This window comes from Polypterus senegalus, chromosome 7, assembly GCF_016835505.1.
Source record: "Polypterus senegalus isolate Bchr_013 chromosome 7, ASM1683550v1, whole genome shotgun sequence".
NCBI lineage: Eukaryota > Metazoa > Chordata > Cladistia > Polypteriformes > Polypteridae > Polypterus > Polypterus senegalus.
In genome coordinates this window covers 165,364,119-165,376,510 of record NC_053160.1, presented here as the reverse complement: position 1 = coordinate 165,376,510, position 12,392 = coordinate 165,364,119, and the positions used below count along the sequence as shown (strand labels likewise).

At 40.8% G+C, this 12,392-nt stretch overlaps 1 protein-coding gene across 5 annotated transcripts in view; it reads left to right on the top strand.

Moving 5' to 3' along the window:
• slc12a2 (solute carrier family 12 member 2) overlaps positions 1-12,392 on the top strand; it is a 201,910-nt gene that overhangs the window by 108,728 nt on the left and 80,790 nt on the right. The gene's annotated exons all lie outside the window — the stretch shown is intronic.

Sequence of the window (12,392 nt, the reverse complement as noted above, 5' to 3'; positions counted from 1 at the left end):
ACAAACATACATACACAAAAAACTCAGATAAAGTAGCTCTAAAAAACACAGTCGCTGATCCTGTTTCTCTGTGTTTAATTTTGTGTCAGTTCCACTGCTCCATCTTACAATGCTCCTGCTGTGGAATTTACTCCCCCTTGTTCTCCTCTTCATTGCACCATTTTGAAATCTTCTTCAGCTTACTTGGGGTTTTGGGAAACCCCACCCTCTCATTCCCAACTCCTTTGGAACTACACCATATTTAATACTACCCAAAATAATGTATCAGAACTGGGGGCTTTTTGTGAAAGGTGCATCTTTAAAGGTGAATGCTGTTTTTCTCACCCACTACACTCCCGAATGAGACGTTTGCATGCACAGTGTCTCCCTCTGTCTCTTTCCCTCTCAGGTCCAATACACCAATATTACAATATTTTTAGTTTCAGTTAACATCTTTAGTGCACCACCATTTTTAGAACATTTGTAGAAATTAGTGATGTGCAGAATGATTCTTTTCAGTGATTCAATTCATCTCATTCAGTTCACCAAAACGCTTTCAGTCTTTGAATCACTGATTCATTCTCTTCAAAAACAACAAGCTATATTCTATTTTAAAATCTAGAATAGTATCATAACTGTAACAACTTTAACTACCAAACAATACAAACAATATAAAAATCAAGCAACAAAATAACTAATTTATATAATAATAATAATAATAATAAACATATCTATTGAATTTTAACAATTAGTAAAATTTCAACAATATATAGAAAAGAAAACAATTGTACAAATAGAACTTTAGAATAATGCACAATAAAACTGTGAGAACATTAAAATATGACTTTAGACTAATCTTCCGCAATTTCCTTCTTTAATATCCCATTCTTTCTTATGCAGTCTCCCATACCTGCTTTGTGCCAAGTATAAAGTTTGGTGGGTGAGGAATTATGGTGTCAGGTTGTCTTTCAGGCATTGGGCTTGGGCTTGGCCCCTTAGTTCCAGTGAAAGGAACTCTTAATGCTTTAGCATATGAAGACATTTTGGACGGTTTCATGCTCCCAACTTTGTGGGAACAGTTTGGAGATGGCCCCTTCCTGTTCCAACATGACTGCACACCAGTGCACAGTCTATAAAGGATGAGCGAGTTTGGTGTGGAGGAACTTGACTAGCCTGCTCAGAGCCCTGACCATAACCCGACAGAACACCTTTGGGATGATTTAGAGTGGAGACTGCGTGCCAGGCCTTCTTATCCAACATCAGTGCCTAACCTCACAAATGCTCTCCTGGAAGAATGGTCAAAAATTACCATAAACACACTCCTAAATCTTTTGGAAAGCATTCCCAGAGGAGTTTAAGCTGTTATAGCTGCACAGGGTGGGCCAACTCCATCTTAAGGCCTTTGTGTTAAGAATGGGATGTCATTAAAGTTCATGTTTGTGTAAAGGCAGGTGTCCCAATACTTTTGTCAGTATACAGGGTGAGTCAAAATTATGTTAACACTACTGGTACTGCTATGTATATACTTATTTACAATTTTGCTGGGCAATTTATGTGCCACATTTATGGTACATGTGTTGAACATGATGGTAAACAGGTTGAGACATTACTGTAAATCATCTTGCTCATATGAAGTACGTTTTGTGAATAAATTGTTTCTGCTGTTCAAATGCTAACATAATTTTGACTCACCTTGTAGTGTATCATCAGTGAACTGAACAGAGATCCATTGTACTGTAAGCCTGTTGTGAGGAGTTCATTTCTCAGTTCGGTACACGAACTTCATGTACTAGTCCAGCATACTGTACTGTGAGTCTCTTGTTTGCAGTTTATGAAATGAACTTGCACTGATTCTCCAGACCAGTAGGGGAAATACTGGTTCATTAAATCAGTCAGTGTACTGAGATGATCATAGTCACAGTCAGATTGAAATGATCAGTAATAATAATAATAATAATAATAATACATTTTATTTATATAGCACCTTTTCCTTGCTCAAGGCGCTTCACAGAGTCTTAGGAAAAGAAAAAGTGGGAGATGCCAGGTGTCATCTAGGTGCTAGGTGTCACCTACCAAGTCAGTCATTGGCTAGCTGTCATTATGACTGTTTTGCTGAAACAATTTACTAATAGGCTATTTCCTTAAGACAGCAGGCATTTAAATTAAGTTAAGATGATAACTCTGGACTGTCATGGAATGCCATGTGAAATGTAGCATGCACTGTGCATGCCATGAAAAAAAATAGTTCTTTATTGTCAGTGTACCAGAATATTTGTTCAGAGAAAAAGACAAGTACAAAAGAATTAGTTTGTACTAGCCAACCCGTGGCGTACCATACGCCACATAATCAAGCCGGTTATTTAATGATTTTTAAGCACAGGGAGAAAATTAACATTTGAAAAATCGGTAATGTAATTAATCAGCAAGAAAAGAAACATTGTAACAATGCACGGAACGAACCAACACACAATCGTCCGTGCGGCGCTCAGGTGCGAAGGGTGGAACGGGAGGAGAAGAGAAGGATGTCCACTCCGCTCCCTCCGTCATTCTAGTCTGCTGATTTCTCGTTCAGTATGCACTGCCTGCTCATGTGCCCACCACCAACTCGTCACTCGAGTCGTTGTCGTCCAGATGCACCTGTGACTCACGTAGACTTTTCATTGCTCTGTGCGGTTTTGGCTGCCTTTCTATATATAATCAACCAAGACACCCTACCACGATAGTAGCGAGGTGGGAGGGGGGTGTGTACAAACTGCAGGAGCATCTAAGAAGACGCATGTTTGTCGCGGATGCGAATTGCTGTATGTAGTGTGTAAAACAGTTTGCTATGGTGCACGCGGTCGTGCATCGTAACCGAAAACTCGGTTTTTAAAGACTGCTTACTTCATTGTGTATACGACTGTAGCTGAATGAAAAGATGAAATTCTGGAGAGGGCAACATATAATACAGCGTTTTACATGCTGCATACAGCAATTCACATTCACGACAAATTGTTTTACACGCTGCATACAGCGATTCACATCCGCGACAAATATGAATCTTCTTAGATGGTGCTGTCGCTTCCACCCATGCTCTCGAAGCACACACACTGTGTGGTCATGTGCCTGCTCGCAAGAGCAACTAACAGAGATCCGCCCACCAACCATAAGACCATGGGATACCCCTCGCAAACTGCTCTACATGCCACATACAGCGATTCACATCTGCGACAAACAAACTGTTTTACACACTGCATACAGCGATTTACATCAGCGACATGATTTTTCTTAGATGGTCCTGTCGCGTCCACCCTCACACTTGAAGCATACACACTGCCTAGTCATGTGCCCGGTCGCATGAGCAACTGACAGAGACCCGGCCACCAAGTCTAAGACCATGGGAAACCCCTCGTAAATTGTTTTACACGCTGCATACAACGTTTCACATCTGCGACAAACAAACTGTTTTACACGCTGCATACAGCGATTTAAATCTGTGACAAACATGCCTCTTCTTAGATAGTCCTGCCGCGTCGTGTGGTGCCTCTATGTGGACCGGTCAGGCACAGAGAATGTCAGCTACTGAGAGAGTGTCTCGATTGTTGCAGGGCCTGCATTGGTGAAGCAGGTGAGACGGTAATGAAACAGAGGCACAGGGCTTATTGGTTTTTAAAGTTTTAACCTCAGTTTTAAAGGATTGTTTTAAGGATCCCATGGGATACCTCTCACAAACTGTTTTACACGCTGCATATAGCAATTCACTTCCGCAAGAAACATGCCTCTATGAACAGTCAACGTGGCTCAGAGCTGCATTTGGACTCTACAACAGACGAACATAAATGACGGCGTTTTTCCTGTGTCGTCGCGTCCGAGTTGGTGGGCATGGTTCTGCGAGTTGTCGTCGTATCCAATGGTCTTAGAGTTGGTGGGCGTGACTCCTTCCTGCGTGCGCCATGGGCGTCTTACTTGTCGGCGGCTTAGTGAATCCACGCCCCTTCTGGCATGCTTTCCATGGTTGTCTTGCCTTAGTGAATTTTATATATATAGATGTTCATTGCACATCACTTGTAGAAATTGTTAGACTAATGCAGAAGAATATACAATGATAAACAAAGATGAATGTTAGCAGTCATTTATAATAAAACTAGCAGAATACCCGCACTTCGCAGCGGAGAAGTAGTGTGTTAAAGAAGTAATGAAAAAGAAAAGGAAACATTTTAATAATAACGTAACATGATTGACAATGTAATTGTGTTGTCATTGTCATGAGTGTTGCTGGCATATACTGTACAGGGTCCTTCTCAAAAAATCAGCATATTGTGATAAAGTTCATTATTTTCTGTAATGTACTGATAAACATTAGACTTTCATATATTTTAGATTCATTACACACAACTGAAGTAGTTCAAGCCTTTTATTGTTTTAATATTGATGATTTTGGCATACAGCTCATGAAAACCCAAAATTCCTATCTCAAAAAATTAGCATATCATGAAAAGGTTCTCTAAACGAGCTATTAACCTAATCATCTGAATCAACTAATTAACTCTATTAAACACCTGCAAAAGATTCCTGAGGCATTTAAAAACTCCCAGCCTGGTTCATTACTCAAAACCGCAATCATGGGTAAGACTGCCGACCTGACTGCTGTCCAGAAGGCCATCATTGACACCCTCAAGCAAGAGGGTAAGACACAGAAAGAAATTTCTGAACGAATAGGCTGTTCCCAGAGTGTTGTATCAAGGCACCTCAGTGGGAAGTCTGTGGGAAGGAAAAAGTGTGGCAGAAAACGCTGCACAACGAGAAGAGGTGACCGGACCCTGAGGAAGATTGTGGAGAAGGACCGACTCCAGACCTTGGGGGACCTGCGGAAGCAGTGGACTGAGTCTGGAGTAGAAACATCCAGAGCCACCGTGTACAGGCGTGTGCAGGAAATGGGCTACAGGTGCCGCATTCCCCAGGTCAAGCCACTTTTGAACCAGAAACAGCGGCAGAAGCGCCTGACCTGGGCTACAGAGAAGCAGCACTGGACTGTTGCTCAGTGGTCCAAAGTACTTTTTTTGGATGAAAGCACATTTTGCATGTCATTCGAAATCAAGGTGCCAGAGTCTGGAGGAAGACTGGGGAGAGGGAAATGCCAAAATGCCTGAAGTCCAGTGTCAAGTACTCACAGTCAGTGATGGTCTGGGGTGCCATGTCAGCTGCTGGTGTTGGTCCACTGTGTTTTATCAAGGGCAGGGTCAATGCAGCTAGCTATCAGGAGATTTTGGAGCACTTCATGCTTCCATCTGCTGAAAAGCTTTATGGAGATGAAGATTTCATTTTTCAGCACGACCTGGCACCTGCTCACAGTGCCAAAACCACTGGTAAATGGTTTACTGACCATGGTATTACTGTGCTCAATTGGCCTGCCAACTCTCCTGACCTGAACCCCATAGAGAATCTGTGGGATATTGTGAAGAGAAAGTTGAGAGACACAAGGCCCAACACTCTGGATGAGCTTAAGGCCGCTATCGAAGCATCCTGGGCCTCCATAACACCTCAGCAGTGCCACAGGCTGATTGCCTCCATGCCACGCCGCATTGAAGCAGTCATTTCTGCAAAAGGATTCCCGACCAAGTATTGAGTACATAACTGAACATAATTATTTGAAGGTTGACTTTTTTTGTATTAAAAACACTTTTCTTTTATTGGTCGGATGAAATATGCTAATTTTTTGAGATAAGAATTTTGGGTTTTCATGAGCTGTATGCCAAAATCATCAATATTAAAACAATAAAAGGCTTGAACTACTTCAGTTGTGCGTAATGAATCTAAAATATATGAAAGTCTAACGTTTTTCAGTACATTACAGAAAATAATTAACTTTATCACAATATGCAAATTTTTTGAGAAGGACCTGATATATATATATATATATATATATATATATATATATATATATATATATATATATACACACACATATATATATATATATATATATATATATATATATATATATATATATATATACACATACATATATACATATGTACATAAACTCAGCAAAAAAAGAAACGTTCCTTTTTCAGGACTGTGTATTTCAACAATAATGTTTTAAAAATCCAAATAACTTTACAGATCTTCGTTGTAAAGGGTTTAAACAATGTTTTCCATGCATGTTCAATTAACCATAATCAATTAATTAACATGCACCTGTGGAATGGTCGTTAAGACCTTAACAGCTTACAGAAAGTAGGCATTTAAGGTCACAGTTCTAAAACGCAGGACACTAAAGAGACTTGTCTACCGACTGTGAAAAACACCCAAAGAAAGATGCCCAGGGTCCCTGCTCATCTGCGTGAACGTGCATTAGGCAAGCTGCAGGGAGGCATGAGGACTGCTGATGTGGCTAGGGCAATAAATTGCCATGTCCGCATTGTGTGACGCCTAAGACAGCGCTACAGGGAGACAGGAAGGACAGCTGATCATACTCGCAGTGGAAGACCACGTGTAACAACACCTGCACAGGATCGGTACATCCGAATATCACACCTATGTGACAGGTACAGGATGGCCACAACAACTGCCCGAGTTACACCAGGAACACACAATCCCTCCATCAGTGCTCAGACTGTCCGCAATAGGCTGAGAGAGGCTGGACTGAGGGCTTGTAGGCCTGTTGTAAGGCAGGTCCTTACCAGACATCACCAGCAACAACGCTGCCTATGGGCACAAACCCACCTTCGCTGGACCAGACAGGAGTGGCAAAAAGTGCTCTTCACTGATGAGTCACGGTTTTGTCTCACCAGGGGTGATGGACGGATTCGTGTTTATCGTTGAAGGAATGAGCGTTACACCGAGGCCTGTACCCTGGAGCGGGATCGATTTGGAGGTGCGGGGTCCGTCATGGTCTGGGGCGGTATATCACATCACCATCGGACTGAGCTTGTTGTCATTGCAGGCAATCTCAATGCCTTGCGGTACAGGGAAGACATCCTCCTCCCTCATGTGGTACCCTTTATGCATGCTCATCCGGACATGATCCTCCAGCAGGACAATGCCACCAGCCATACTGCTCGTTCTGTGCGTGAGTTTCTGCATGACAGCAATGTCAGTGTTCTGCCATGGCCAGTGAAGAGCCCGGATCTCAATCCCATTGAGCACGTCTGGGACCTGTTGGATCGCAGGGTGAGGGCTAGGGCCATTCCCCCCCAGAAATGTCCAGGAACTTGCAGGTGCCTTGGTGGAAGAGTGGGGTAACCTCTCACAGCAAGAACTGACAAATCTGGTCCAGTCCATGAAGAGGAGATGCACCAGTACTTCAAGCAGCTGGTGGCCACACCAGATACTGACTGGTACTTTTGATTTTGAGCCTCCCTTCATTCAGGGACACATTGTGAAACATTTTTAGTTTATGTCTTATGGTGTTGACTCTTTTAGTGTTCATACAAATATTTACACATTAAGTTTACTGAAAGTAAAAACAGTCAGAGGACGTTTCTTTTTGCTTAGTTTATATATACACATATACATATATATATATATATATATATATATATATATATATATATATATATATATATATATATATACATATAAAATATATACATATATATATATATATATACACATATACATATATATATATATTGTGAACTTGGACCCGGACACAAACAGACGGACATCTTAAATTCACCACACACTGTTTATTTACAATATTTACACAAATTAAAGTCACATGCAGAAACCCCAGTGCCTCTTGCACCGATCCCCCAATTGTCCAGGCCACACAGTCCTTTGTGCCTTTCTCTCTTGACCGCCTCCCATCCTCTCTCCAGCTCTGTCCACTTCCACCCGACATCCACTAATGACTGGAGGGAGGTGGCCCCTTTTATGGGAACCCGGATGGGCTCCAGCTGCTTCCCGGCACTCCTCTGCAGACACGCCCTTGTGTGGCGGAAGTTCCGGCTGCGCACCCGGAAGCCGTCCGGGTGTCCACAGTCGTCTTCCCCCCAGCACTTCCTGGTGTGGCGGAAATGCTGGGCTCCAGGGCTGTTCAGGCAACGGGGCGGCGGTGGCCACGGGCCCCTACAGGGCTGGGCTTCCATGCCCCCTACCCGAGGCCACCAACGTAACCAGGGCGGGCACCCCCTCGTGGTCTGGTGGAGGTACAGGCCCTCCTCCGGTCCTCCTGGGCGTCCCAGCCGGGCTCCTGCCTCGGCCTAATGTGGCAGATGATGGTCTGGAAGTGGGGCACGGCCTGCCGGTGACCAAGGGCCCCTACAGGACTGGGCTTCCATGCCCTCTACCCGAGGCCACCAGCGTAACCAGGACGGATGCCCCCTCGCGGTCTGGATGAGGTACATGCCCTCCTCTGGTCCTCCTGGCCCGGCCTGGTGCAATATATATATATATATATATATATATATATATATATATATATATATATATATATATATATATATATACACACAGGTATATTAAACAGTATATATACACACACACACATATATACATATCTACATATACTGTATATACACATATATATACATATTATATATGTATATACACATATATATATATATATATATATATATATATATATATATATATATATATATATATATATATATATATATATATATATAGACACATATATATATATATATATAGACACATATATATATATATATATATATATATATATATATATATATATATATATATATATATATAGACACATATATATATTAGGGGTGGGACTTGATTAAAAAAATTTATGTAATTAATTAGAGGCTGTGTAATAATTAATCTTGATTAATCGTATGTAATCACACATGAAAATTTGCCCCAAATTGCAAATGTTTTTTTTTTAATTTAAAAGGGTTTTAGTGGGCGAGAGAATCAAATAATAGACATGGACATGAATACTGTAAACTGAACCTCTTCTAATTTCTTAAAAAAAAATGCTTTTAAACTGCATTTCAATTCAAAACAGAAAAAATATCATCCCTGGCTAAAATTGGGCAGACTTAAAAATAAAGTGGTATTTTAAGTACTTTAAGTACATTTTCAGAATGGTATTGTCTTTAAATAATAATAAGAAAAATTGCAACATAAAGTGCAGGTTTTGTTCTTAAAAAAATAAGGCAGAAACATAAAATGTAATTTGACCAGCTTCACCTTTAAACTCTAAGTAAACTTAGCCAAAATTATTTTGTACATTAGGCTAAAACAGTGTGATCATTGAACATTTTGTAATTGGATGTAATTAGAATTACTAACGGTTACGGAAGTCCAGTGATCCCCAAAGTCCGCTTTCTGTAATGCATCTAATTTTGCTTGCTTTTCAGTGTGCACAAAACCTTGCTTTTATCAAGGCTTCCGTTGGGTAGTGTTTTGAAATGAAATTTGCCTCCAATTAGTCCCAGCAACACGCTTTCCTTCGACATCCACTAATGACTGGAGGGAGGCGGCCCCTTTTATGGGAACCCGGATGGGCTCCAGCTGCTTCCCGGCACTCCTCTGCAGACACGCCCTTGTGTGGCGGAAGTGCCGGCTGCGCACCCGGAAGCCGTCCGGGTGTCCCCTGTCGTATTCCCCCCAGCACTTCCTGGTGTGGCGGAAGTCCAGTGATCCCCAGGAAGAGCCACAAAGTCCGCTTTCTGTAATGCATCTAATTTTGCTTGCTTTTCAGTGTGCACAAAACCATGCTTTTATCAAGGCTTCCGTCGGGTAGTGTTTTGAAATGAAATTTGCCTCCGATTAGTCCCAGCAACGCGCTTTCTTTCGACTCTTACATTTTTGTAGCTCTGATGTGTGCATAAATGTAATCCATATACCAGGAAATCATGCACTGACAAAAGTTCCCCTGTGCTTGGAATGCAAACTGTGATTAAATGTGTTATTTTTTTAACGCGTTATGGAGTACATGCATCAAAGCTTCTCAGCTGTGCTTGTGCTAAGAAAAGGAAACATTTTAAAAATAACGTAACATGATTGTCAAAGTAATAGTTTTGTGTCCGTTATGAGTGTTGCTGTCATCAAGGATTTGATCATCATTATTTCTTGCAGTCAGGTTCGTATTTGGAGGATGTATTTATTTAATGTTAGGTAAGACTCGGCACTTAAAAGTTTCTTGCTACAGCAATTTTAACTCCGTTACAAAGTGATCCAAAGTCTCGTTTATACCTCGTGTCTTCTCAGTAAACTTGTATGTCGCGAATACCGTCATTCGCCGTAGGCATGACAAACGGCAGCGGGAGTGTGTCTATAAACTTAATGTAAACTTACGGTTGACGCCGTGCTTTGTTTCCGCAGTAGCTGTACTTATAAATATGCTTGTATTTATGAATACGCTTGTATGCATTACTTGCTTCATAATCTTTTTCTGCCTTCTCAATTGTGAAATGGTGTTTTTTGTTCAGCGCTGTTTGGAGGTCTTCCTTGTTCTCTACGTACTTACGTAGGAGGCGTGATGATGTAACACGAAACTCCGCCCCCCACGGCCATCCAGCTCAACTCCATTACAGTATATGGAGAAAAATAGCTTCCAGTTATGACCATTACGCGTAGAATTTCGAAATGAAACCTGCCCAACTTTTGTAAGGAAGCTGTAAGGAATGAGCCTGCCAAATTTCAGCCTTCTACCCACATGGGAACTTGGAGAATTAGTGATGTGTCAGTGAGTGAGTGAGTTAGTCAGTCAGTGAGGGCTTTGCCTTTTATTAATATAGATAAATGTGTCCAACATCACATTTTCGTTTTTACTAATATTAATCAATAATGGAAAACTTTTGTTTTGGACATGAAATACAGAAACAAGAAGCAAGCTTATATTTATTTATTTTGTTTTTTTGACCTGACGTAGAATTGTGAATACGTCTTTCAATCTGAATTCACATGTTTACTGTTCTGTGTGTAATTTTTGTATGTTGAAAGTGTGCACATTTTAGGCTTTCTATTTTTTATTTCATATAACACTACCTAGTGTTCTTCCATAAAATAAAATTATTAAAAAAGCATTTTTCTTACATAAGAAAACCTAAAACACATACCCACACCTAATCAAAAACTATGAGTGATCACTTGTTAACATTCCAAAATATAACACAGAGGGTTAGTTGTTTGAGAATCATTAGGGTTCATTATCTAACAATTGAAGACCAAACAAATTGTGGTATTTTAAGTCATTCCTGAAGCCAGTAAGACAAAAAGAAACTGCTGAGAACCCCTAGCCTACAGATAGCAAACAACATTTGATCACATATGTGTCAGTCGTCTACTGTAATTAAGCATGTACTTTCTTTTTGATAGGTCTCCCAAAGCATGATGCTGTTAGCAGTAATTGATGTCTAAAATTTTGCTCTACTTTGCAGCACTGTGTTTATTATATTAGTGGTGGCTCTGACCATATGGTATAACATTTTGGGGGACCTTGGAATTAAGTTTGGGAACCCCTGAAATTAAACATTTTAGATTTAGTAAAATGATACTGGTAGCAAAATGTTACACTGTAAACTAAGAGAACACAAAACAAAGAAAGTAGAGCTAATTTGCTAAGTCTCTAAAATTTCACTTTGAAGTTCTTTAGTTATACTTTTTAGTTACTTAAAAAAACTACATTATAACTTAAAAGCAATCTTTAAAATCTGACTTCTTAAAAAATGAACATCAACTTTGGCAGGGCTGCTGCAACCACCAAACCCCACACCCCCTTCCAGTTTAGAAAATCCCTAGTTTATTTCTGGCTATTGAGAATTAGTTTGCAGAGGTAGGCTTGTTAACTTATTTTTTTAAAATACTTTTTTTGAAAAAGTCAAAGGTATTATTATTTTGAATCAAATCAAATTGCAAATTGTCAGGTACAAATTGAGAATGTTATTGAATTGACAAGTCACCATCAATTCACAGCTCCACTAGCAAGAGTCAAGTCAAGTTGGGGAGCATGCACTGGTACAGTGCATTTCCACACCCAGTACACAACAAAACTACTTTGGATCCCAGTTTGCAACTCCCCAGGCAGACACGCAGTCCAGTCCCACCCTGCGGAAATGACCCTCTATCTGCTGCAGCCAGGTGTTACGTGGGCAACCCCTTGGCCTGGTCCAGCCATTCGGGTCCCCAGGTATGAGGATCTTACGAACCGGATCACCATCCATAACTAACGTTCCTTCACGATGCAGGTAATGTGTCTCATTCTAGCAAGAATGATGTTACCTTTGTTAACCGTAAGCAGTGACATTCCATTAACATTCAAGTCATCTGTGATGCCAAGATGAAACTAACAAATGATGTTGCTCGGTGGCCTGGGTCAACCCATGATTCATTTATTGTGAGGCAAAGCAGCGTTAGCAGGGGCCTTGCTGATGGTGCTACATGTGATGGCTGGTTTGTTAGTAAAGTAACTTCTGAACACTCAGTGTTTCGCATGGCTTATACTATTCATT